The following is a 24,918-nucleotide window of genomic DNA, read 5'->3' as shown; positions in this document are numbered from 1 at the left end:
AAAGCAAAGAGAGCCAGTCTGCACTTACAGTGAATAATGTGAGGTTTGATGCACAAATTGGGACTCAGGTGGACAGGGACAGGGGACCCTTGCAGACAGCAAGCTGGCTTCCTTTCTCTGTTGACTTAAAACAAGGCCTGACACCGAGGCACTTCTTCAAACCACTGGACACTGGACTACACCTGTATCGCAACTCAGCTTAACTGTCAGACAGTTCCTCAAAGAACTCTTCCCGTACCTCCCTATCCAAATGAGTCCCCTCTCCTCCATCATATGCATCCACAGGACCCTTTTTTCTTCCCCTTCATAACAATCGTCATAGCTCAAAGCTGTATTTGTATTTTTGTGGCTTTTCATTTAATATCTTTTATATTTTCCCACATCCTGGCTCACTTTAAACTCAAGAAATGTAGAGTTCATGTTTGTGTTCTTAATCCTGGGGACCTAGTGTGTAGCTTAGTGTCTGAGACCTGCTACGATGAAACTTGCTACCAAGGTCTAATGTTAATCGACTGTGTGCTATGTGCTGGACACTGTCCAAGAGTGCTTTACATAAATCATCTCCTTTCAGCGTCACAGCGACTCTATGAGCAGGAACTACTATTGTTCCCGTCTTACAGTTGAGGAAACTGAGATGCGGAGAGGCTGAGTTGCCCAAAGCCTCACAGTGAGAAAGTGGCTGAATCGAGATTTAAACCCGCTCGAGATGGTCCCAGAGTCAGCACTCATCACTAAATATTTGTTGACTCATGATAAACAGTGAGGGACTTCGGGACTCAGAGCTGGGCGGACATGTATATATCTTCTGGGGTAACTTCTGAGCCTGTGCAGAAATGACTCCTACAGCTATGCTGAGAGTTAGTTCTCCAGATGCTTTGCTGAGAGTTAGTTCTCCAGATGCTTTCCGGCAATGCGAACTTACTAAGCTCCTACCCAAGGTGCTCTTCCTTACCAAGGCTGAAAACCGCTTCCAGGGTGCTTCCCGCTGTGGCTACTGTTCTGCCCTCAGCAGTTTACAAGAACTTTAGTCTCTTCTACACAACTCTGACAAGTGCTTCCTCATATACTGTGAGTCATTCAAGGCAAGCAGTACCTGTCTGTACCGTTAGCACCCTAGCATAGCACTTGACAGCCAATAAAATTCGTTGTAGGAATGAATTAATGAATGAATATTTACCTGTCCTCGCTACTTCTGCAAAGCTTGAATGAGTTCACGAATATGGAGATTTCTGGAAACCCATAATTTTCTTGTTTATTAGAAACCTCATCACAGCTAGCTGCCACATTAAAAATTATAAAGCTAATATTTGGGAGTTAGTTGTATGGGTTACCTCGGTGCGAGGGGGCTTGGTTTCTTTTTGTACGTGGGTTTTAGGGAAGACTATTTATATTTACAAAGGGAATTTAACTCATGGAATTACGGACAGCAGTGACACAGTGACGGGCATACTGGAAAGGGATTTTTGGTTAAAGAGGGGGCTTTCTTGGTTTCATGAAGCAGGAGATAAAATCAGCCAGCTTTAGTCATCCCCACAAATGCCACAACTACAGCCTCTTTTCTAAAACACCTCGGAAAATGCAGTACAGTTGTGACAGGCTATATCTTTAACTCAGTCTCCATTTAACACGAAGCACACCAAGAAGCCAGAAGCAAAACTGAGCCACACAGCGACTGTGGGAACTGGCGATCAGCGTGGGCTACGAACTGCCGAGTTAGTTTCCTCTGTGTTTCACGCAAACACTTCTCCTATTTCATTTTAAGTTGCATCTGCTTTGCACAAGTGACATTTTTTTCAGAGCACCATGAATGATTTATGACTTTTGATGCCGCATCCCACAAGATTACATAAGGAACAGAGAAAAACAAGAGATTGAGCCAAACTTTAAAAAAAAAAAAATTTTCAAAAAGTTGATTTTATCTTGGTTTCAGCCAAATGACAGTTTTTTACTCACCAAAAATGCTCCCTCATTCCAAAGTGCACCCCATTCCTGCGAGGAGCCCCCCCGATTTCCTTTCTCTGTGGCCAGCACACTGCCATCAACTTAACGTTTGGCCCCCAGCGACGTCCCGGAATGTCCCGCTACCCTGATTCCTCCCCTTCTCCCTCACAGTGAACTTTGCAGCTGGATTGCATAAACAGACTCAGTGGTCTGGTTAATGATTGGACAGAAACTGATAGGAGTAATATCCACTAGGCTTGCCATTTCTTTAATCATAGGACAACAGAATTTCAGAGTTTGCCAGGGCCTGGGACCCTCGGTTTTTTTTTTGTTTGTTTGTTTTTGTTGTTGTTGTTTTTGACAGCTAGAGAAATTAATGGCAAGAGAGCTAAAGTGACTTGCTTAAAGTCACACAGCGAGATTACTTCAAGTGAAACAGTGGACATAATTCAACCTCAGGTTAGTGTAGTTGGTGCATATTGACTAGGAAACTCTGGTCTCCCTTTTGCGTGGAGGTGGTCACACTGGACCTTGTTTTTCAGCTATAGGGAATTAGGTGCTTATTGTTAGAATTTCTGTTGCTGACTTGTCTATGTAGCCAGGGCCAATCTTGGGAAGGTGGTGAGCACTTGCAGAGCAAAACTTGTGTTGAGCTTTTGGGTACTGGGGAGCAGGCTGGATGGCATGAGATGGCCCACCAGAGCGGTCGGAGTGGCCAAATCATGGGATGAGGGTTCGTTTGGAAGCTGAGGTCTGGGTCAGTGGGTCTCTATGCAGTGCCCGGTTTGAGAGGTAGGTGTGAAATGACTACCTGAAGGTGAGACCGATGTGAGTAGTCAAGGGGTGACAGAGAGCAAGAGGGTTGATGAGTGGTCAGGGTGTGGGGGGTGATGAAGTAGTGGGGGCCACCAGGTGGGGCAGGGGCCAGCGGTTGGCCTAAGGGATCAGGATTGGGCCATGTCATCTCAAGTTCAAAGGCAAGGATTGAAAATCCACTACTCTTACCTATGAGAAAAACAAAGAAGTCACAGCACAGTGTGTAGAGTGTGACTCCATATGTGCATAGATCTGCCTGGACTAGTGAAACGGAGGGGACCGTGTAGTGTCTTGGTCCAGAGCGCGGACTCAGGAGTCAGACCCTAAACTTGCTTTCTGGCTCTGCCTTTCACCAGCTGTGTAATTCTGGGCAAGCCACTTAACCTCTCCATGCTTCAGATTTCCCAACAATAGAATAAAAGCTGCTTTATCAACTGTCCGTAAAGGTCTCAGATAATGCATATAAGGCATTTAGCGCAGTGTCTGGCACACAGTAAAGGTAGAAATATATATCACTATATATCTATATTTTAGACTTGATTTTTGGAATCAGCTGAACCCGGATTTGAAACCCAGCTCTGTCACATACGTGCTGTGTGCCCTTGGGCAGGTCACAGTTTCCCTGAGTTTCAGTTTTCAACATGGAAACTGTAGGTAATAATCGCCAGTGCACAGGTGCTGAGAGAATTAAGTGAGGACTCAGCCCAGCGTACTCAAAGTTGCAGAGAACTGGAAGCGGCAGGACGAACGAGGTGAACATGCTGGATGGCAGATTCAGAGACGGGAATGGAGGACGCTCAGAAAAACGTTGACGGGGATTTTTAGGTTCTTCATTGTCAGTGTCTGTGCTGTTGGAAAAGAACTGTGTTCCCAACGAGCCCATTTTACTGAAAAGAAAGGGATGGCTAGTGAAGAGCAAAATTTAAATAAACAAAGGGAAAACCTATGGCTTGCTTTGCAGGGCTCTGGTGCTAACGACAGGTAGGCAAAGCCGAAGAAAGACAAGCACAGGCTGCAAGGAGACAGGCTGGTGTCTGGAGACGTCTTTCTTAGGTGGAAACCACTGTGGCTTTTTTGGATCAAAATAACCCTCCCCTCTCCCAAATCACATCCGGCTAAGTGTTTGGGGGGTGTACATGTGGTCATGGCCAGTAGCAGTGATTCCCTAATATTTAGTCAACCGGTGTAGGGGCGGATTATAGAATTTTAGAGCTGGAAACAATTGCAACTTTGCCACGGGGCAAACTCTGGGTGACTGTTCTCGGTCTCGGGCCGAGGGGCGGGGCCCAGAACCCTCCGGGAGGTGGCCCCGCCCCCGTGCCATCACTCCTTGTCATTCTGAATTCAGCTGCAGTTCTGCCGTCTGTCTAGCAACCTCCACCTCCATCGAGAACGCAGTTTGTCCTACAAGATCGTGTTTGTACCACGTGGAAGGTTTCTAAAGGTCCCAAACAGGCTTTTTAAGCTTTCCCTCGGAGGGGGGTGCATTCATATGTGCATGCAATCCTTCATTCAACAAATATTGATAGGAGTCTGTGTGCCAGGCACAGGGCTAACAATTAAATAAGCAAATACACAAACACAAATAAATAAGAAAGAAAAGAAAAACTAGAGCACAAGGGGAAAAGGATTTTACCTCAAATTAGTATAGAAAAATAAAAAAGGCACTGGACCGGGAACGAGGAAAAATGGTTACTTCAGTTGTACGTGTTCTGTTAAATAACTGAGACTTTAGTCAAGTGACTTACCCCTCTTTGGGCTTCTGAGTTTCATCTGTGAGAACGAGGACTGTGGACACACTGCCCTGGTTGGCACGATCCACTGAGGGTTCCTCTTTGGAGAACAGGCTGAGATGGAGGGCTAATTTCCACTGGGGTTCACATTAAACCATCCTTTTATTATTTCTCTTCTCTTTCTGGTCAGCGGAGGGAAGGCCCAGGAGTTCCAGACAGACTAAGGAAGAAGATGTCCCTCTTGTATTGGTCAAGCCAGCCTCACCTGATGTTCAGACTGAGGTAAAAAATGGACAGAAGGTGGCTGAGCTGGGAGTTTTCCACGTTGGCTGCAAAGTCCTAGACTAAGAGGGGCGGCCGCATGCATCCAGCCTTTGCCACAGGAAACCCAAAAGCTCCCGCAAGTTAAGGCTGAAATTCCACATCTCAATCTTCTTCTCTGTCCAAACTGTGAGTTCATTCCAGTTTAGTGACCTCAAACTTGGATTTCTAGCACAGATATATGTTTTGAAGTTCTTCAGGGATTTCACTCTCAGCGATCCCCTCTAGATGGGCCTGGCACGCCTTCCCAAGGAAAGGGGGGACCCAGTGCCACACAGAGAGCAGCATCTGCCTGTCCCAGGTGACAGCTCTTTTGGCAGCTGTCGTGAGCAGATTCAGTGGTGGTGACAAAGAAGGTGCTGACACCCTCCCTCGGCTGCTAACATGTGGTTCTGGAGAGAGGGGATGTGAATGACAACAAACTTAATCCCTCGTGTTCTTGGAGAGAGCCGAGGTGTCACGACACCGTGGCAGATGGTTCCCTTCCCCTGCCAGTCTTGAAGGAATGCATCTGCCCGAGCGATGGCTTCCCAGGTGCTTCCAGGGAGGCTCCTGCTGAGGCTGAGCTGGTGCTCAGAGTGGGGTCCATCCCCACTGACCAACTCTGCTGGGCTGCCTTTGGCTTCTGACACCAACTCCTGGTGTCACCCGAGACCCAGCGCCTGGATTACCCCATGTGTAAAACGAGGGGGGTGAATTAAATCAGAACCTTCTACCCCCCATTCCGAGGCACCCTGGCTGTTCTTCGTAGCTGTCTGTGTATGGTGGTGGGGGTGGGGGGGCAGGGGGACTTCGGTTCTTCAATCAGGCAACTCCTCTTTAACCTCGTTTACATTCTGGACTCTTCTCATCAGATTTCCTTTTAAGAAAGTGTCTTCCTTTAAAAAAAATTCAAAAAAAGTTTTATAAAGTCAAGAGAGTAAAGGTACTCATCTGCGACACTGTTTTGAGCACCAGCTCTGGGCCATGGGTGTGCAGCTGTAACTGTGGCGGCCAGTGTCCTGCCCCTGTCCCCCAGGACTCACCCTTCCCCTGCTCACCAGCCTCTCGTGTGGGCGCCTGCGCCTCAAGGCTTCCCTGGGCTGCAGCGGCGTGCTCAGCCATGAGCAGGGCAGTCTGAGGACTGGTATCTGTGGGAGCGAGAGGACCGCTTCGTGGGGCAACTCTGGGGCACGTTCCCCATCTTCTCCCAGGGGCCCCACTGGGACTATGACTCAGTTGCTCATTAACACATCCAGTTTTGGCTGCCTTCCTTTCCATCTTACCCCCCCCCCCCCAGTCCCTAAGGGTGCTTTCTGGAATCACCTTCAAAATAAACCCCTTGCCCTGAGTCCTTGGCTCAGGGGCTGTCCTGGGAAAGGGGGAATTCAAATTGTCCTTGTGAAGCTTACCACTGTGTGTGCGTGTGTTTGTCCGACGACGACGAAGGTCCCTGTAGCTCTGCTGTGGCCAAGGAAGCAGAGCCAAGGACCTGACGCTGCCTTTGATCAGGGCAGGCCCCAGTCGGCCTTTTAACCAATCTCCCAATTAAGTTGTCAAATATTTACTGAGTGGCAAATGTGAGCCAGTCCTGTACTGGGATCTGAGTCAGGAAGCCAAACATTGGATGGGAAAATGGACCTTTAAGAGCCACTGGAATTCTCTTGATTTAGAGAAACATGAGGTATTCCTAGCCTGGAAAGAGAAGGAAAGACTTATGTTAAAAAACCAGTTTGAGCGCTGGCCAGCTAGCTCAGAGGTAGAGCCCAGTGTGTGGAAGTCCTGGGTTTGATTCCCGGCCAGAGCACATAGGAGAAGCACCCACCTGCTTCTCCCCCCTCCCCCCTCTCCTTTCTCTCTATCTCTCTCTTCCCCTCCTACAGCCAATGCTCCTTTGGAGCAAAGTTGGCCTGGGCACTGAGGATGGCTCCATGGCCTCTGCCTCAGGTGCTAGAATGGCTCTGGCTGCAACAGAGCAATGCCCCAGATGGGCAGAGCATCGCCCCCTGGTGGGCATGCTGGGTGTGGATCCTGGCCGGGTGTATGCGGGAGTCTGTCTGTATGCCTCCCTGCTTCTAACTTCAGAAAAATACAAAAAAAAACAACAACCAGAAAACCCCAAAACCCAATTTGAGAATAGAAGCAAGACAACAGGAAATGAAGGTTGTTGGGTTGTGCTGTAGTTCACAGGTATAGGATATAACATGAATATTAATTAATATTAATTACATATGCATGTACACACCCACACAACTTCCTAAAACTGGAGAGTAAGTGTACCAGTAGCAAAAGGGCACCAGCCTTAACTTTGTGAGGCAGAGAGGAGCTTGGCTCCTTAAGCAGGCTGGGCTGCAGAGCACGTGCGGTTAGGGACAGAGGGGCCCCTCTGAAGGCCAGACCCCAGGAGTCGGGGAAATTGCATTACAGTGTCATGTGGGCAGCAGAATGAGTCAGTCTAGAACTGCCAATTGGTAGGTCCTCTCAGTATTTCCAATTGAAACTCCACTGGGGGAGAGGATCGAATCCCTTAACAGGTTCCAGCCCCAAAGAGCATCGTGTTCTACTGAGTTCCACGAGGCCTTGGATCTTCACTACACACAGACCGCCGTGCTTGTCTCCTCCAGCAATCACTCTGGCTCAGGGCCCTCGATGATGAAGTTGTATGTTTCATCGGCCCGGGCAGACCTGCAAAGCTGTTATGTGAGAAACTTTGCTAAGCTGCAGGAGAATATGAAGGCTCTGTTGCATGGCATTAATCAATTGGTCTATTTGTTGGAACAAAACAGGTCAATTCACTTCAAGCAAGCAAAGCCAGTGTGGCTGGCTGTTTGGCAGGTGGTGACAAAAGTACTGGCTGAAGGAGGAAGTCCTCATCTTCCACCAGGCGACCCAGCCATGTGTAGTCTCAGGCTCGCTATTATCACACTTGGTCAAGTTCTTTTTTTTTTTGGCCCCTTTTTATTTTTAATAAAATAAACTTCTGGATTCAACAGCTCAGATCCCAGTTGGCTGGGAAGGATCTCTTTCCTTCTCTTGGCTCCCCAGCTCTGTTCTGTCATCGAGACTATGAATTATCAGTGGCCGGTTGCCGGGGCAGGGAGGTGCTGCCAGAGGGGGAGACGCGCTGCAGCCTGTCTTTGTTTCTCCAGGTCGGGGCCCGAGCCCCAGCCTAGCTGCAACTGTGCCTCTGGGCCAAGAAGCCGGCCTCTCGCATTTGCCTACAGACCCAGGAAGAAGCTCAACCATTAAACATGGAGTCCCCAGAAAGGGTGGGGCTCGTGGGTGTTTGCTGTGTGATGACCCGAAATCTCCTGCAGGTCTGGACAGTCCCCTTGTAGGGCTCAACTTGGTTTCACCCAGTTCCTGCGGCCTTCAGAGACTAGACCCAAACAAACACCAGATCCTGGCTTCATCATTCGGCTCCTCAGTGACCAGCTGATTGCAACCCCTCCTTTGACAGAGAATGAGAAGGGGGTCTGCCTCCAGGTTGGTGGCATCGTGAGGACCAGAAGCTGGCTCGCTGTTGGTTCAGAGACTGCGGGCATAACTTCTAAGCGGACTGGATTCTAAAGTGAGCACACAGGAGAAGAACTGGGTGTGGCTGAAATTTTCCTTCAACATCCCTCAGAACGACTTGCCCTTGCTGGACACCATGAGTCAAAACATAGCCATTTCTCTTCCAGTATTGGACCAGACCGCCGCTGCTTCTTAGAGCCTCAGAGGACATAGCCAGTCTGCATTTAGGTGAAATGAAAAACAAAATGTGTCTAGAATCACTCTCCCTATGTAGGGGGTGATAATGCTACAAAAGGTGTCTATGGACTGGCCATCTGAGCACATCTTCTGTCTGACGCTCAGCTTGGGGGCCCACCGTCTATGGTTAGAAGGACGGTTGGCCCCACCTACACTACTGGATTATTCCTCCCTCTGGTTGTTTTGCTTCCTTGCTTGTGTAAATATATCTAGCTGAATCTGTGTAAGTTATATATGGCTGTAGGGTGTATGAGTCCACTGTACACCATGGTTAAGAGCAGGTTTGGGAGTCATACTAATGTGCATTCTAACTTTGTCTCTGCCCGTGTCGTGATCTTGTGCTATCTACTTAGTATCTCTGCACTTCCTTCCTTATCTGTAAAATGGGAATAACAATACTGACCTCAGCAGGTTTTTGAGAGATTCGAGCAAGACGACATGTGCACAGCGCTTGGTGTGGGGCGTGGCTCAGACGAACACTCAGCAGCTGCCTGCTCCGAGGATGCGCACGAGGGCGGGCGGCGATGATTTCACGGTGTTCCTGGGGGCTAGACCCTCTCTATCGATCCAGAACTCTTCTAAATTGAGATTTCCTGCTTTCTTGTTCCTCCCTCCCTCTTTATTCCCTTGCTACCTTTTTTTAAATTGGCTTGGGCTGCTCTTCCACCTGCTGGAAAATGAAAGCCAAGCTGAGCGACAGAAGGCACAGGTCCCTGGGTTGTGCTGCCGGTCGCAGGCTCAAGGTACACACGCCGCAGTGAGCTTCCTCCTCTCGGGACCTGACAGCGTGTCTCGTTAGCCCACGTTGCAAAGGGAAAGAAGCATATCAGACTGAGTGTAACTTTATTCTGATTAAAGACAGAGTAGTTGCATTGGGGATATTAATTAACAAATGATAATTGAGACTAAGTACTATTAAGCTTCATGAACGTTTGGAGACATAGAAGCCAGTCTTGTGTCTGTTACATATTCACGAGGTATCCTGGGACAAACCAGCCTCTCTCTTTGTAAAACGAAGAGGTTGAATTACTTTTACTAGAGAAAACTTTCCATCAAGCAAAATCCTACAGCAAGCTCCAATATAAAAAATCCAGATCAAAATGGAACCGTTTTGGTTGAAGAGCTCATGAGTATCCTAGAGCTTTTCTAATTTGGGGTCCCCTTTCTCCCCAAAAGAACTTCTTGTGGGTCCTGTCTGGCTCTAAGAAAAAAACAAAACAAAACAACTCTGTCCTTCATAGGCTTAACTAAGTAGTACTTCCTTCAACAGTCTAGAGTCCCCCGGACCCCAGTCAGAGAGGGACTAAGTCTAAGAGGGAACTCCGGAGCGGCCCCAGTCAGAGAGGGACTAAGTCTAAGAGGGAACTCCGGAGCGGCCCCAGTCAGAGAGGGACTGAGTCTGAGACGGAACTCCGGGGCGGCCCCAGGCGGAGAGGAACTGAGTCTGAGACGGAACTCCGGGGCGGCCCCAGTCAGAGAGGGACTGAGTCTAAGACGGAACTCCGGAGCGGCCCCAGTCAGAGAGGGACTGAGTCTAAGAGGGAACTCCGGAGCGGCCCCAGTCAGAGAGGGACTGAGTCTGAGATGGAACTCCGGGGCGGCCCCAGTCAGAGAGGGACTAAGTCTAAGATGGAACTCCAGAGCGGCCCCAGTCAGAGACGGATGGAACTCCGGAGCGGCCCCAGTCAGAGAGGGACTGAGTCTGAGACGGAACTCCGGAGCGGCCCCAGTCAGAGAGGGACTGAGTCTGAGACGGAACTCCGGAGCGGCCCCAGTCAGAGAGGGACTGAGTCTAAGAGGGAACTCCGGAGCGGCCCCAGTCAGAGAGGGACTGAGTCTGAGACGGAACTCCGGAGCGGCCCCAGTCAGAGAGGGACTAAGTCTGAGACGGAACTCCGGAGCGGCCCCAGTCAGAGAGGGACTGAGTCTGAGACGGAACTCCGGGGCGTCCCCAGTCAGAGAGGGACTGAGTCTGAGACGGAACTCCGGAGCGGCCCCAGTCAGAGAGGGACTGAGTCTGAGACGGAACTCCGGAGCGGCCCCAGTCAGAGAGGGACTGAGTCTAAGAGGGAACTCCGGAGCGGCCCCAGTCAGAGAGGGACTGAGTCTAAGAGGGAACTCCGGAGCGGCCCCAGTCAGAGAGGGACTGAGTCTAAGACGGAACTCCGGGGCGGCCCCAGTCAGAGAGGGACTGAGTCTAAGAGGGAACTCCGGGGCGGCCCCAGTCAGAGAGGGACTGAGTCTGAGACGGAACTCCGGAGCGGCCCCAGTCAGAGAGGGACTGAGTCTGAGACGGAACTCCGGAGCGGCCCCAGTCAGAGAGGGACTGAGTCTGAGACGGAACTCCGGAGCGGCCCCAGTCAGAGAGGGACTGAGTCTGAGACGGAACTCCGGAGCGGCCCCAGTCAGAGAGGGACTGAGTCTGAGACGGAACTCCGGAGCGGCCCCAGTCAGAGAGGGACTGAGTCTGAGACGGAACTCCGGAGCGGCCCCAGTCAGAGAGGGACTGAGTCTGAGACGGAACTCCGGAGCGGCCCCAGTCAGAGAGGGACTGAGTCTGAGACGGAACTCCGGAGCGGCCCCAGTCAGAGAGGGACTGAGTCTGAGACGGAACTCCGGGGCGGCCCCAGTCAGAGAGGGACTGAGTCTGAGACGGAACTCCGGAGCGGCCCCCAGTCAGAGAGGGACTGAGTCTGAGACGGAACTCCGGAGCGGCCCCAGTCAGAGAGGGACTGAGTCTGAGACGGAACTCCGGAGCGGCCCCAGTCAGAGAGGGACTGAGTCTGAGACGGAACTCCGGAGCGGCCCCAGTCAGAGAGGGACTGAGTCTGAGACGGAACTCCGGAGCGGCCCCAGTCAGAGAGGGACTGAGTCTAAGAGGGAACTCCGGAGCGGCCCCAGTCAGAGAGGGACTGAGTCTGAGACGGAACTCCGGGGCGGCCCCAGTCAGAGAGGGACTGAGTCTAAGACGGAACTCCGGAGCGGCCCCAGTCAGAGAGGGACTGAGTCTGAGATGGAACTCCGGAGCGGCTGTAGATAAAGACGGAACTCCGGAGCGGCTGTAGATACGGGCAGGCCAGCCACCATTTGTGGACCGCTTCTCTGAGAGAATCACTGTGCTTAGTCGGCATCTTGCAAATGTCATCTCCTTTAATCCTAACAACCTCTTTCAAAAGCAGCTGCTATTATTACTCCCATTTTACAGTTGGAGACACTGAGATGCAGAGGTTAAGCAAGTGGCCCAAGGAGACAGAGCTAAAATGAACCAGGTCTGTCTCCAGAGCCCATGCTCTTAACCACTTAGCTAGCACCCGGCTGCTGAGATCAAGGAGAGAGACTCGCAGCCTTGAGCCCGGCTGCTCTACTTTATTATCTCAGTCACTACTTAAAACCACAGTCACTGTAATTGTTTAGAAGTGGTTGCCAGATGTAATTTTTGTTAATGGATCTGTGTAAACTTGCATGTTATGAACGTAAATAATTCACACCCTGAATGAGCCTGTTTGCTGGAGTGCCCTCTTCATCACCGAGACCCTGGAAGAACTGTTACGCGTGTGCCCTTGGGGACAGACTGTGGGATGAGTTTTATCGATGGCCCTCTCGTCCTTGGGCGGGGTGGGGAAGGCTGCTTTCCCTTTTGGCTGCTATCTTCGCTTTCTCCACTCCCTCCTCCCCACTCGGTCATCTGACCATCTAGTGTCAAACTTCTGGCTGGCCAGGCACCTGTTAATCAGGATGACTCAGGCCAAGGGGTAGGCCAGCAGCCGTCCTGACACGTGAAACGATGCAGACGGCCCAAGAAACACGTTGGCTCCGCGCTGTCCTTCTGACTCATCCTCCGCTGTGTGACTTGACTCTCCTGTCCCCCTCTCCCCCTTCTGGGGTGTTTTTCAGTTTCTAGAGCATTTTAAAATCTATTCTCTCATTTGATCCTCAAGTTACCTCTAGGAGCTAGATAACCCTGGCCCCAGTTTCCAGTTGTAGAAACCCAGGCCCAGTGGGGTTTCATGACTTGCTCCAAATCATGTGGCTACTAACTAGCGGAGCAACGAACTCAAGCCCAGTTTCCTGTCTCCAAATGATATATCCCAACTTTGATTCAGGCTCTGGGATTTAAAATTCTCCACCTTCCTTTTCTCCCTTGTTTGACCTCTGACTTCATATGCTCAAGTCTTTTCATCCCTGATTCCATTATGGTGATTGGTAATGTCTGCTTCAGACACTGGTCATTACTCCACAGTGACTCCATTGGTCTTCTGGTTTATTCCTTCATTTTGTCATCTAGCAACAAACATAAATTAGGTGTCTACTGTGTACCAGGCACGGTGTTCAGGTTTGAGGCTCCAAGGAAGAACAAGAGACCAACCCAACCTCTCTGCCATGTTGGATGCCACTGACTAGGTTCTTCCTGTATCTTTCCTTCATTGCCTCCTTCTCCATCCATGCCGTAGTGTTGGTCCAAAACAAACAGCTACAACAACAAAACCAGGAGAAAGGCTGGAGCTGGGACATGCAGATCTAGAGCTCTGGTGAGAGCCAGGCTTGGGTGTGGCCTGGGAGCCACCGCCCACGCTCTGTGCCTGATGCCTGGAGAGAAACGAGGCTGCCCAGGGAGAAGGCAGAGAGCAGAGGCACCCAGAGGCAGGGCCGCTGCTCAGATGCTGGTGGTGAGCCTATCCTGAATTCTGGATAAAAAACAAATTAGTTGTTGGCATTTTAAAATTAGAGGGAAAAAGTTACATATACTCTAGGCTCCTGGCTTCTCTGTAATGATGGAAAGATCTGGTGATACTGGGCCTACTTTACAAGGCAACCCGAGACTCGAGTTGAGTGGCCATGCTGCTTTAGAAAAGCACCCAATCTCCAGGTCCCCACTGTCCCCAGAGGGCTAGCTCCTCTCTTTTCCACGCAGAATTCTGAGATGTGGCAATCATGTTCTTAGGATAATGTACTCCCATGGGAGGGGGGGGGTCCCTTCTTCTGGTTTCACCTCCCACTCTACCTTCTTGCTCCAGATTTCATTCATAAGCTGTGGGCTTGATCTTCCTAAAGGGAAGGACCTCTTTTGGGGTGAGGTGCGGTATGTTGCTCACTCCAGGGGGTGCTAGTAGACGCGGTTATCCTCGCCTGCTAACAGAATTCAACTAGTTCACTAGGTTCTGGAGCACCGCAGAGACTCAGTGCCAAAGAAAGTTAGAAATGAAGGACACCCCCAGTCCTGCCCACAGAAGAGGAAGGACATAGCGGGCTGCGAGCCTGATGTTTGGTTTTGGAGCCGGTGGCCGTGCAGACCAGGGCTGAGGAGCAATTTGTTCTTTGCTCTCCAGTTGCCACTGGACTGTCTTCCCCTCCACGAGGTAACCTTGTTATGCTGCGGTTACACTGGACCACAGAAATCCGCCTTTGTTCTCCAACAAGACAGACACCTCTTGCCTGCCCTTTTTGCTTTTATATAAAAAAAAAATCATTACAGTATTTCCTACTTTAGCTGAAATATGCTTTTATGAGAAAAAAAAAAAGATCCCCAAGGTACATCTTGCTCATAATCCAAAGAAACAGTGTCCTCGGTTCTGGGTTGTTTCTGTGTCCTGCCTGGAGTTTTTGAAAACCTGAAAATGATATTATTTTCTTTCTTTTTATGTGTGTGTGTGTGAGAGAGAGAGAGAGAGAGAGGGAACAAAGTGACTCATTGCTGCTACGGCCTTCCATAATAATAGCCCCAGCTCCAGGGCTTCAAAGGGAGTGCCTACTCATTTCAAAGCTGCCTTTTAATTTGTCCTTTCTTATGACCCTATCAATTTAGTGATCTGAATAGATATGTTGGCTAAATCACTGGGCTGGGAGTTAGGGCTCTAAGTTCTAGAACCACTCTGCTTCTAGCTTTCTGTGTGACCTCAGGGAAGTCACTTTCCCTAGCTGGGCTTCAGGTCTTCACTTGTAAAAGGAATGAATTTGACTGGATCAAGCTTCCCAACATTTAGTCATTCAAATACCACTTTTAGTGATCTTACAACCTCGTATTATCTGTTTTACTGTTAATATACTATTTTCAGCTAAATTTTGAGAACCACTTTTACAAACACATTTTATATTGCTACTAAAAATGGAAAGCAAATATGGTGTCCCCCATGCAGAATTGAACACTGAACATAAGTGCAATGAGAACAAAGTCGTTACAGTTCAGTCAGACTCTGTTGGCTGCCCGATAATGATCTCAGCCAAGTGCTTTGTGCCTGGCCTGCTTGCAATGAAGTTACTCGTTCAATCCTCAGGGTAACTCTGTGAAAGGAGGACTACTATTATTCCCATTTTACAGACGGAGAAACTGAGCCACGGAGATTAATTCACTTGCCCAAGGTCGCAGAATCAGCGTGTGCCTTAGCTGATTCTACCCCGAGCAGGCTGGGCTGTGTTGTCTGTCAGTGTGGGCAGTTCTCTCTTCATTAAAAAGAGAGATTAGATTGTGTCAGAGGGTGTTAAAGACACACCCTCTGCATTTCTCACTGATGCCATTGGGAGGTACAGAAGAGAATCACCAGCGGATTCAATATTCCTTACTCCTTAATGCATCCTGTGTACCTGTTGTCCCTAATGTCCCTCTGACCGAAACAGTTCTATTCTAGGATTCCCTTGTTTTATACCTGAACCCATAATCTTATTCATTTTCAGTAGTTGAATATCCCATTATGCTCTTTTTTCTTACACTAAATTTTAGAAGAAAGACATAAAATGGGATTTTTCACATGGGGCACTCCCTCCCATTAGGAACACAAAGGGAGGCTGAGATTAGCAGCAATCAGCTAAGTCCCCATAATGTCACTATAATGACTTGGAGTATCTTTTAATAGCAGTTCACCAACCCTGGAGGGCCCATGTGGCTCCTGGGCAATTGTCATTCACATCACTCCATGTCTCCCTCTCTCATCCTGGGTTCCTGGGGGACTCGGGGTGGCGAGCGCTGACAGCGGGCAGGTGGGCGGCAGGCAGCGCTGAAGACAGCAGCCTCAGGACCATCTCTGGAGGAGTGTGGCGCTGAGTGGCACTGCAAGGCTGACTCAGAGCGGGCCCGGGTCCAGCGTCATGAGGAGTTGATCCAAATATTTGTGCACAGCGCTTCCCTGATGTGCGATAAAGGGCCCCATAACTGTGACACATCCCCACTTTCTAAGAGAGACAGTGTGGAATGCGGCTGGCAGGTGCAATGGCCTGGAACTTCCTGCCAGAAGCACACGTGACTCACACTGCCCGAGCCCTGACAGCCCGGGTGATTTCTGCCACATCCGAGGAAGGGGGCAGGTGGGTGTGAGCTGAATTCATACACAGTACAGGGGCTAAGGGTCTGTTCTTACTTTTGCCTTAACAATCATCCCAGTTACAGTTAGGGAGTCTACGCTGTAGATTGGGCACTGGGCTCAGTGTTCCACGTTCGTGATCACCTCTAACCTTCTAAACAACTTGATGGGGTCAATACTATTATTAAGGCCACACTACAGATGGGAAAACTGAGCCTTGCTGCAATGAAGTAACTAGGAAGTGGTGAAGGCAGGACTGGAAGCCTGTGTCTTTAGGCGTTGCCACTGAGCGACCAGCTCCAACCAGTCCTCACGGAGGAGGACGGATCAGCAGCTGCTCTGTGCTCTGTGGGTTTGGAGGGATAATCAATCACAGAATGTGCTGTCTGCTTTGGACTCAGCTCTGGAGTTGGAGGTATGAAGACTTTGTGCTGTGTGTCCTTGGGCAAATAATTTAACCACTCTGGGACTTAGTTTCCTTATCTTTAAAATAGGGGCAAAAGTAGGGATTTTATGGGGACTAAATGAAAATTTTTTTGCCAAGCGTTTAGAGTAGAATGGACACTGAGGAAGCGCCGTGGAGTAACTGTCGCTGAAGGAGAGGTGGCCGGATGAACCCCGACAGTGGGGGACCCTAGATATTCTCACAGGGTCCTCTCTCTCCTTAGACTACGCTGTCAGCTCCCCCTGAGGGATGTGACCACGCGTGGCCCCCTGGGAAGCGGCTACTCCTAGTGTGGTCCAAGGACAAGCAGCAATATCATCCATGAGCCTGTTCGAAATGCAGAATCTCAGGACCCACCCTGGACCTACTGAATCAAACTCTGCGTTTACTGAGATCCCCAGGTGAGCTGCAGAGACCGACAGGTTTGAGAAGCACAGCTTTAGAGCTATTAAAGGCAAATAAAAAGCAAAGAGAAAGAAATCCAGAATCTCCTCTTTGTGGGAGATTCAGTCCCAGCTAGAACCTTCAGGATAGTAATTCACACGTCAGGGGCACCGAAGGGCCTTCCTACCCACCTTTTGCTTGCTCTGCAGTACTATTTCGTGAGGTAGACAGAGTAGCCAACGTTATCCCCATTTTCCATAAGCGAAGACTGAGGCTCAAAGCCTCAAATGATTTTCCAAAGTTACTGGCTACCAAATGTCAGAGCCCAGGCCTTCTGACATCCGGATTCAAGACCCCGTGCGGTTTCCACTCTGCCCATCAACAGTGAGAGAATCATTGCCAATCCGTTCTCTTCCTGGATACCTATTCACAGCCTGTCACTAAGTCCCATGGCTTTGTTCCATCAGGATGACTTGGCCTTGGCCTATTGTTATAATTTCCCTGGTTCCAGCCTCAGCTAAGCTCTTGTGATAATACTATTACTTACTGAATACTGAGACTCATTCTGCTAACATCTTTCCTTGTATGACTCAACTCATCGAATCCTCCCAGCCTCCCTATGAGATGGGCACCATTATTATCACCGGCTTATCACAGATGATGAGACGGGTTCCAAGTGAGGAAGCTGTCCAAGATCGAATGAGAGTGAGTACTGGAGCTGGGATTTGAAAGTGGCATATTGCTCGGGTCTCTATTTCTGCACTAGCTTCTGAGCTGCTCTGTCCACCTTGGTCTGCTCTCCAAGCCTTTGTAGCGCAAGCCCCCGTCTTTCCCCCCTTCCTCTGCCTTCTCCAGCAAGCCTTTCCTTGAATAGGATGGTCCAGTGAACCTCTGTCTTCTCCAGCAAGCCTTTCCTTGAATAGGATGGTCCAGTGAACCTCTGCCTTCTCCAGCAAGCCTTTCCTTGAATAGGATGGTCCAGTGAACTTCTCTTCTTTTTGTATTTCGCAGCACTTAGAAATATACATTGTATTTCACTGCAAATTGCTCATGTAATTGTTCATGTGAGTGTGCACTCCATGGAGGCAAGAGCCATATTTTCTTGGTCACAGACATTGTCCCAGTACAGTGACCAGCACTGAGTAGGTGCTCAGTAAATGTTTATCGAATGAACATTGCTTATTGCATGAGTTTGGTGTCTTCACCTGGGCCAATAATCCTATAAGGAGAGTGCTCCAAACCACTTTTGTATTCTCTCAGCATTTCAAATACTCTGGAACTGTGTATCTCTATTGATACAAAATCACGTATTCCCCTCAGTTATCCATGACTCAATGAGCATTCATTAGGGCTGACACAGCCATCGGTTGTTAGTCCTCTGGGGTTCTTATCTTCACCTAGGACAAGGTGAGGTGAGGCCCTTATATTCACCTTGCTTATCCAGGTGGAGATTTCCGGCCAAGGAGGGCCTGTGGTAAAGAGATAGCCCACCTTAGATGGCATCTCAGCTTAGGTTTGAGGTCCTGTGAGATCAGTGGCTCTGCTGGCCACAGCCTGAGTCTGGGCTCACGTACCAGGCGGGAACCTGTGGGAGGCCAGAGCCTGTCCCCTTCCTTACTCCTTGGCAGAAATCAGGGCTGATGAACTACAGGAGGAATTTCTGCCTTTGAGGCATGAGCCAGCTGCGTGGCTGCGACAGATCAGCTAAAAAAGAAAGTAATCCCAGCCTCCTGTGGTTCACTCCAGAGCTGGCGCCAGAGTGGGAGCTGGGCAGATCTCCCTCGGATGGCTGGGAGCTGCCAGAGATAACAGCTGAGCTCAGGTGAAAGCTTTCTGGATGGGGACACCCAGGCCTGAGGTTGTGTGGCTAACTCTCTTATCTTCAGGCCATGGGCTCACAGTCCACCCCTTGGCTGGTCTTCCAATTGCTGAGATGCCCGAGATTACTCAGAAGAATTTCCCCATTGGGTGCATTTATGTAATTCAGGTGAGCAGAGGACTTCTATTCTGTCCCAAGGGGCTGAGAAGGTCCTTCTGGCTGACTGGTTGTGAAGGAGCTGGCCTGTGACCTGTTCCGTCTTGCAGACCAATATTGGGAGGGCTAGCTTCGCCCACCATCCACCACCCACCCTTTGCAAGAGTCCTCTCACCCAGTCTAAACCCAACTGAATTCCCAGGGACATGTAAGCATTTCTAGCATGAAGATCTCAGAAGAGCGCCGTGAAGCCGTACAGGGAGCGAGGGAGGGAGGGAGGGTTAGGAAGGTGTGACTACAGAAGGGGGAAGAATTTGCTAGTGTAGGCTTTTGGGAAATGGTCCACCAGATGCCTCAACTCCTGCTTCTCAATATTTTTAGTCCTACTTCTCTGAGTCCCTCTTTAAATTGCTCCCTTTCCTCAGATCCTCACCCTCTCCCTTGGGGATAGACACCCCTCCCCACATACGGTCTGAGCCCCAGTGATCAGAACCTTCTTGCAAATGCCAGTTGGCTGCAGCTCAGACGGGAAGTGGGGGCGTGTAAGGCATTTCAGTGACTTGTGAGGCAAGATGATTTATTGGAATATTAATTTGTTTTTCAGCTTCCTCAACTCTCTTCTTCCAATCTCATTTTATGCAAGTAGTTTGGCCCTTTTGGGCTTCTTACTTCAGGGATTCCTGCCAGCAGAAGCAGCCTGCAGCCCACAGCTCATCTGCATCTTGTGAGGAGATACCACTCGATGTCTTTGGGGAAGGAAAGGCAAGGTGATGAGCAAGACTCCTCTGGAACGAAAAGGAAGAGAGGTCCAGGTCAGGGGCAGGCTAGGGTAGTGAGCAGCGGACACGTCTCCGAGGCACATTCTCAGAGTGGTGCTTTCTGCTCTGCGTGGAGGGCCTGTGGCAACTCCCTAAGGACATAAGAAGACCCTGTGGGGATGGCAGCTTGGTTCCCTCCGGGAAGGCAGGACCCTGAGCCTGGGGACCCGGGTCACAGTGGAGTTCTGTGCCTCAGGCAGGGCACGGGGAGCAAGTAGAGCTGTCATGCTTCTACGGGTCACTGTAGAGGCGGACCTTGAAGGTTATTAGTGGTTTCCAGGATAGGCTGGAGGTTACAGACCCTTTTTCTGTTTCTAGAGCATTACATCAATGTACTATGTTCTTATTCATAAGTGGCAGGGAATAGAAGCCCTCCATCAAAGACTTTACCCCTCCACTTCCACTCTGGCACACTGAGGGCTCAGAGTGGGAAGTAAACTGATTTTAAAAATAAAGAAGGTAGTACTCCTATCACTTTGCATTTGAGGCTTGCAATTTACTTGCCTTCTTAATTCCAGGGAGAGACTCATCTTTTCCTCTGCCATTTCCTTTGCAACTCACACCATGCTCTGTTCTTGGCATTTCCATTCATTCGTTCCGTAAGTATTAACTGGGGATCTATCCCTCGTTAGGTGCTGGTGTAAGTGTGGAGGACGCGATGATGTACAAAGCCAGACACTGCAACCCCCTCCCCCCGCCCCCGGATCTTACAGTCTACAGGGGAGACATATGCTCATCACATAATTCTACAAATATTTAATATGCATATGTACACCTGAATAAAGACTTCTGGGAAATAGATGCTGCTCTAAGGGTGAGTAATAACAGATCTGAAATAGTCTGGAGTGGAGCTGAAGTAGAGAGGTTGTCAGGAAAAACAGGAAGTCATGTTTGAGCTGAGCTTTCAAGACTAGATGAGGTGTGTGTGTGTGTTTGTTCACATGAGCCCGTGCACGTGTGAGTGCATATGTGAACATGCATGCATGCATTCATGTGTGCATGTGTACACATGTATGTACATGTATGGGAATATTTCAGTGAGAGGGAAGAGCATTCTAGAAGGCTCTGAGTGGGTCGGATAGCTTTAAGGAACTGAAGGAAGCTTGTGTGGCCGCCAGAGGTGAGGCCAGGGAGGGAGTGAGGAGGTCACCTAAGGCCTCGGAGATCAGACTGGGCAGTGTGGCCTTCGTCTTAAGAGTAATAGGAGGCCACTGAAGGTTTTTGAGCCTGAAGGTAACAGGATCTGATTTACATTTTAGGGAGATTATTCTGAGTGCTGTGTTCAGCAAGGAAGATAAAAAGTCAAGCCGAGACCCTGGCCAGTTGGCTCAGTGGTAGAGCGTCGGCCTGGCGTGCAGGAGTCCCAGGTTCGATTCCTGGCCAGGGCACACAGGAGAGGCGCCCGTCTGCTTCTCCACCCCTCCCCCTCTTCTTCCTCTCTGTCTTTCTCTTTCCCTCCCGCAGCCGGGGCTCCACTGGAGCAGTTGGCCCGGGCGCTGAGGATGGCTCTGTGGCCTCTGCCTCAGGCGCTAGAATGGCTCTGGTTGCGGCAGAGCAATGCCCCAAGATGGGCAGAGCATCGCCCCCTAGTGGGCATGCCGGGTGGATCCCAGTCTGGCACATGCGGGAGTCTGTCTGACTGCCTCCCCATTTCCAGCTTTGGAAAAATACAAAAAAAAAAAAAAAAAAAAAGTCAAGCCGAGGCAGGGAGACCTGGATAGTGTCCGGTGGTAGATCTAATTGTGATCGTGGGGGGAGGAAGATGTTCAAAACATCAGTAAGCGCGAAAACAAAAACAAGCTACAGAAACGAAATATGATTCTATTGGTAATTTACAAAAGCATATGCATAGATATGTCCATATATTCTGCACATGTATACATATATCCATAGCATAGAAGGCTGTGCAGGCCTCGCTGGTTTCCAACCTTTGTACTACTGACTCTTCATTAGAGAATGGAAACCATCCTGGACTTGGGGCCCACGAGCATAGGCTCCTGCTCTTACTACTGATTTTGAGCTTTTCTGTGCCTCAGTTGTCTCGTCTGTTCAACAAAGGTGTTGGGACTGACGCACTCTAGACACGAGTTCCTTCTACTTCTGGGCAGAAGGAAAGTAGAGACTCGGGGAGGCAGCGCACGTTGCGCAGGCAGGTTGTGTAAGCCCAGCCCCGTTTCCACACTGCAGAGCTAGGGTGACATTCGAGAAGAGCAGCGGGGGATGGTGGAGAGTGAGAACATCTTACAGGGCAGCCTGACAGGAGGAGGAGTGGGCAGCTGTCTTGCTGAGATTTATTGCCTGCCTGGACCAAAATAGCCCCATCTCCGGGTCCGCTCCTGGAAGCGCCTTCCTGGGGAACGTGAAATCCACGTACTGGGCTGGTGCTAGATGGACATCAAGCTCTTCCCCTCCAGGATCCCCTGAGCCCTGATGAAATGAGCTGGCAGAAGGGGGACCAGAGGAAGGGGGGACTGCAGGCCTCACCAGTTCTGAGGGGGGAGTCTTGGAGACCCTTCCTCGCCCCTTATGACTGACTGGCCTGATTGGGGGAGGTGTAAGCTACAGGGTGGGGTACTGTTTATCTCAGGCTGTACCCTGGAACACAGGTTTTCAGGATGCAAAGTAATAGTCTTCAAAATGGGGATTCCACGGGCAAGCAAACTGGGGGAACCCTGGTTTAAACAAAGTTGAGCAGGTGCTTCTCCTCTAGGATTTAAAGCAGGGGTCCCCAAACTTTTTACACAGGGGGCCAGTTCACTGTCCCTCAGACCGTTGGAGGGCTGGACTATAAAAAAAACTATGAACAAATCCCTATGCGCACTGCTCATATCTTATTTTAAAGTAAAAAACTAAAATGGGAACAAATACAATATTTAAAATAAAGAACAAGTAAATTTAAATCAACAAACTGACCAGTATTTCAATGGGAACTATGCTCCTCTCACTGACCACCAATGAAAGAGGTGCCCCTTCTGGAAGTGCGGCAGGGGCCGGATAAATGGCCTCAGGGGGCCGCATGCGGCCCGCGGGCCGTAGTTTGGGGACCCCTGATTTAAAGCCTTATTGAACTAACTTCATGAGTCCTCGAGGAGGAAAAAATAGTATATAGTGTATCCACCTTTTAAAAAATACAGTTTTCCAAGCCAGGTCAAATCACACTGTAGGAACAACGGCTAGGCTTGAAGTTGGATTGTGGGGGAGGGGATCTGGGTCTGACGCCCACCGCGCACTCAGCACCTACCGCACTGGTCGGTCCACAGTGATTACTGAAAATTTAGAAGCTACTTTTGCCTGTTTTAAGATGTGGCTGGGGATACACCAAGATGCTTAAGATCCCATATACTGTGGACCAAATGTTTGTTTCCCTCCCTTCCAATCCATACGTTGAAATCTTAACTCCCAATGCAGTGGTACTAGGAGGTGGCTAGGGGTCTTTGAGGGACCCGTTTCTGTAGGGTGGAGGGTTGGAAGCCTGGCTGAAGAGGATGACAAAGGTGACGCACGGGGAGGGATTGAAGGTGGCAGGTAGAGACAACTTTTTGAGGAGGATTTCTCTAAGGGAGACAGTGGAATAGGGTGGTCACTGGAGGGGCCGTGGATGCCAAGGTGATGAGAGATACTACAGCAAGTCTGCAGGCCTGGGGAAGGATCCAGTGAAGAAGGACAGACTTCACACAGGAGAGCGTGGGGATAAGAATGCCAGCGAAGGTGCCAAGCCGGAGAGAAGCAATGAGGTTTCCCGACCAGATGGAGGCGCTGACCTCAGCCAGGTCCTCGGTGGGGATTTGAGACCTGTGGCCCGAAAGCCTTGTCTGTGTCTTCTCTTCAAGCTACAGCAGGCGTGACAGGAAGCTGGCGCTCCGGGAGCGCAGGCCTGGGGTTTTGCTAGGAGGCTCCCGCAGTGGGCTTCCGCGAGGAGCAGAGGGTGTCTGCAGGGGGCGATGAGTGCTCGCAGGCGGGGCATGAACGAGGTGCGGAGCCCAAGGTTTTGCGGCAGGTGTGACTCCAGCCCCACAGATTTCCCGAGGAGCCTCGGACTTTCTCCTGGCCCTGTTCCCTTCTTACCCTCACTGCCCCCCACCCCCATCCAAGCATTTTTCAGTGATGGCAGAAACACTGGGTCCTGGTTATACAGGCAGATCAGATCTCTGGGCCCTATCACTATCTCACTGAATCCAAGACTTTGGGGATGGGCTCAATGTCCAGATAGGAAGCAAGGGCCCCCGCGCTCCCAATTGATGTCTTTGGAGCATCAACTTGCTTTTAAAAGGAATATTCACTTAATTCTCTACTCTAGGTCACATCAGCTGCTAGGTTTAGAAAAATTGCCAAGAATGATTTCTTTGCCATTCTTCCCTCTGGCACTGAAACAGTCCTTTTCTCCCCCCCCCCCCAAATATTCCTCCTCCCTCCTGAAAAGCTACCACACAGAGCACCGCCCTTCCAGTGGAAATTCCTGAAAGATGCTAATATTTGGTATCTTGAGGTTCCTGGGGTGTGGTGTGTTTGTCTAAGAAAGCAGAGCTTTGTGGACTCATGAATAAACTCAAAGGACATATTCTTCTCTCCTTGAAATTTTATTCCCCAACTGGAAAACCATCTGTTTTTCCACCACCACCCTCATCACCACAGTATATGGAAGCTTGTTTGTCCCTCCTTTTTGGCCATGAATGCATGCCATTAGGCTTCACAGAAGTATCCATTATACTCGGAAAGTCCTTTCGCATAAGATGTAAAAGAAAGTGATGGCCAGGAGGGGACATGCTCAAGTAGATTTGTTCTGCTGGTCAATGGGTCAGTACCAGTTGCTGTGAGAATCTTTGTCTTTGCTCCACTGATGACCTGGCTATCCTGGACCATTTCCAGTTTTTTTTGTTTCAGACCAGGCCATTTCCTGCCCCAGGGCCTTTGCATATGCCATCCCTTCTATCTGCAAATCTCCTTCCTCTACCCCCATTTCACTTGGCTGATTCCTTTTTATTCTTTTGGCCCCTGCTTAAATATTACATCCTCAGACAGCTTTCTCTGACTGTCATGTCTACTATAAGTCTGATCACTACCACCTCCCGCATTCCTTACCTCAGCACAATTGTTTCTTTTATTGTTCTTTTTATAGCTCAGAATTATTTTCAGTTTGTAACTGTCAGTATCACAGTTTGATGATTATTTACTTAATCATCAACTATATCTTCCAATAGATTGTAAGCAGTAAGAGAGCAGGACTTAATTCGCTTTGTCCCTCATTTTGTCCTCACCTCAGTGCCTGGCACATTAAGGGTCCTTAATTTGCTGACTGATGGCATAATTTGAATAAGCCCAACACCGGAAGTTGTGTAATATATTTTGGTTCATATTCCTTCTGTACCAGTTAAAAGTAGGGTAAGCGCAGGTGACAGTATCAGATGAGATTTGCCTCTTTCTCATTGCCCTCCCCCCAGGGAGGTCTGAGTGAGGAATGAGG

At 49.7% G+C, this 24,918-nt stretch overlaps 1 protein-coding gene across 1 annotated transcript in view; it reads right to left on the bottom strand.

Annotated features, from left to right (window-relative positions):
- Positions 1–2,095, bottom strand: part of ADRA1B (adrenoceptor alpha 1B) — a 97,568-nt gene extending 95,473 nt beyond the window's left edge. Inside the window, exon 1 of the mRNA XM_066342278.1 lies at positions 1,954–2,095. The gene's annotated coding sequence lies outside the window, so the exon portion shown is untranslated. The remainder of the gene's footprint in view (positions 1–1,953) is intronic.
- Between the last annotated feature and the right edge of the window lie 22,823 nt (positions 2,096–24,918).

Source organism: Saccopteryx leptura, chromosome 6, assembly GCF_036850995.1.
Source record: "Saccopteryx leptura isolate mSacLep1 chromosome 6, mSacLep1_pri_phased_curated, whole genome shotgun sequence".
In the NCBI taxonomy this organism is placed as follows: Eukaryota; Metazoa; Chordata; class Mammalia; order Chiroptera; family Emballonuridae; genus Saccopteryx; species Saccopteryx leptura.
This window is presented reverse-complemented; position numbering and strand designations above follow the sequence as displayed.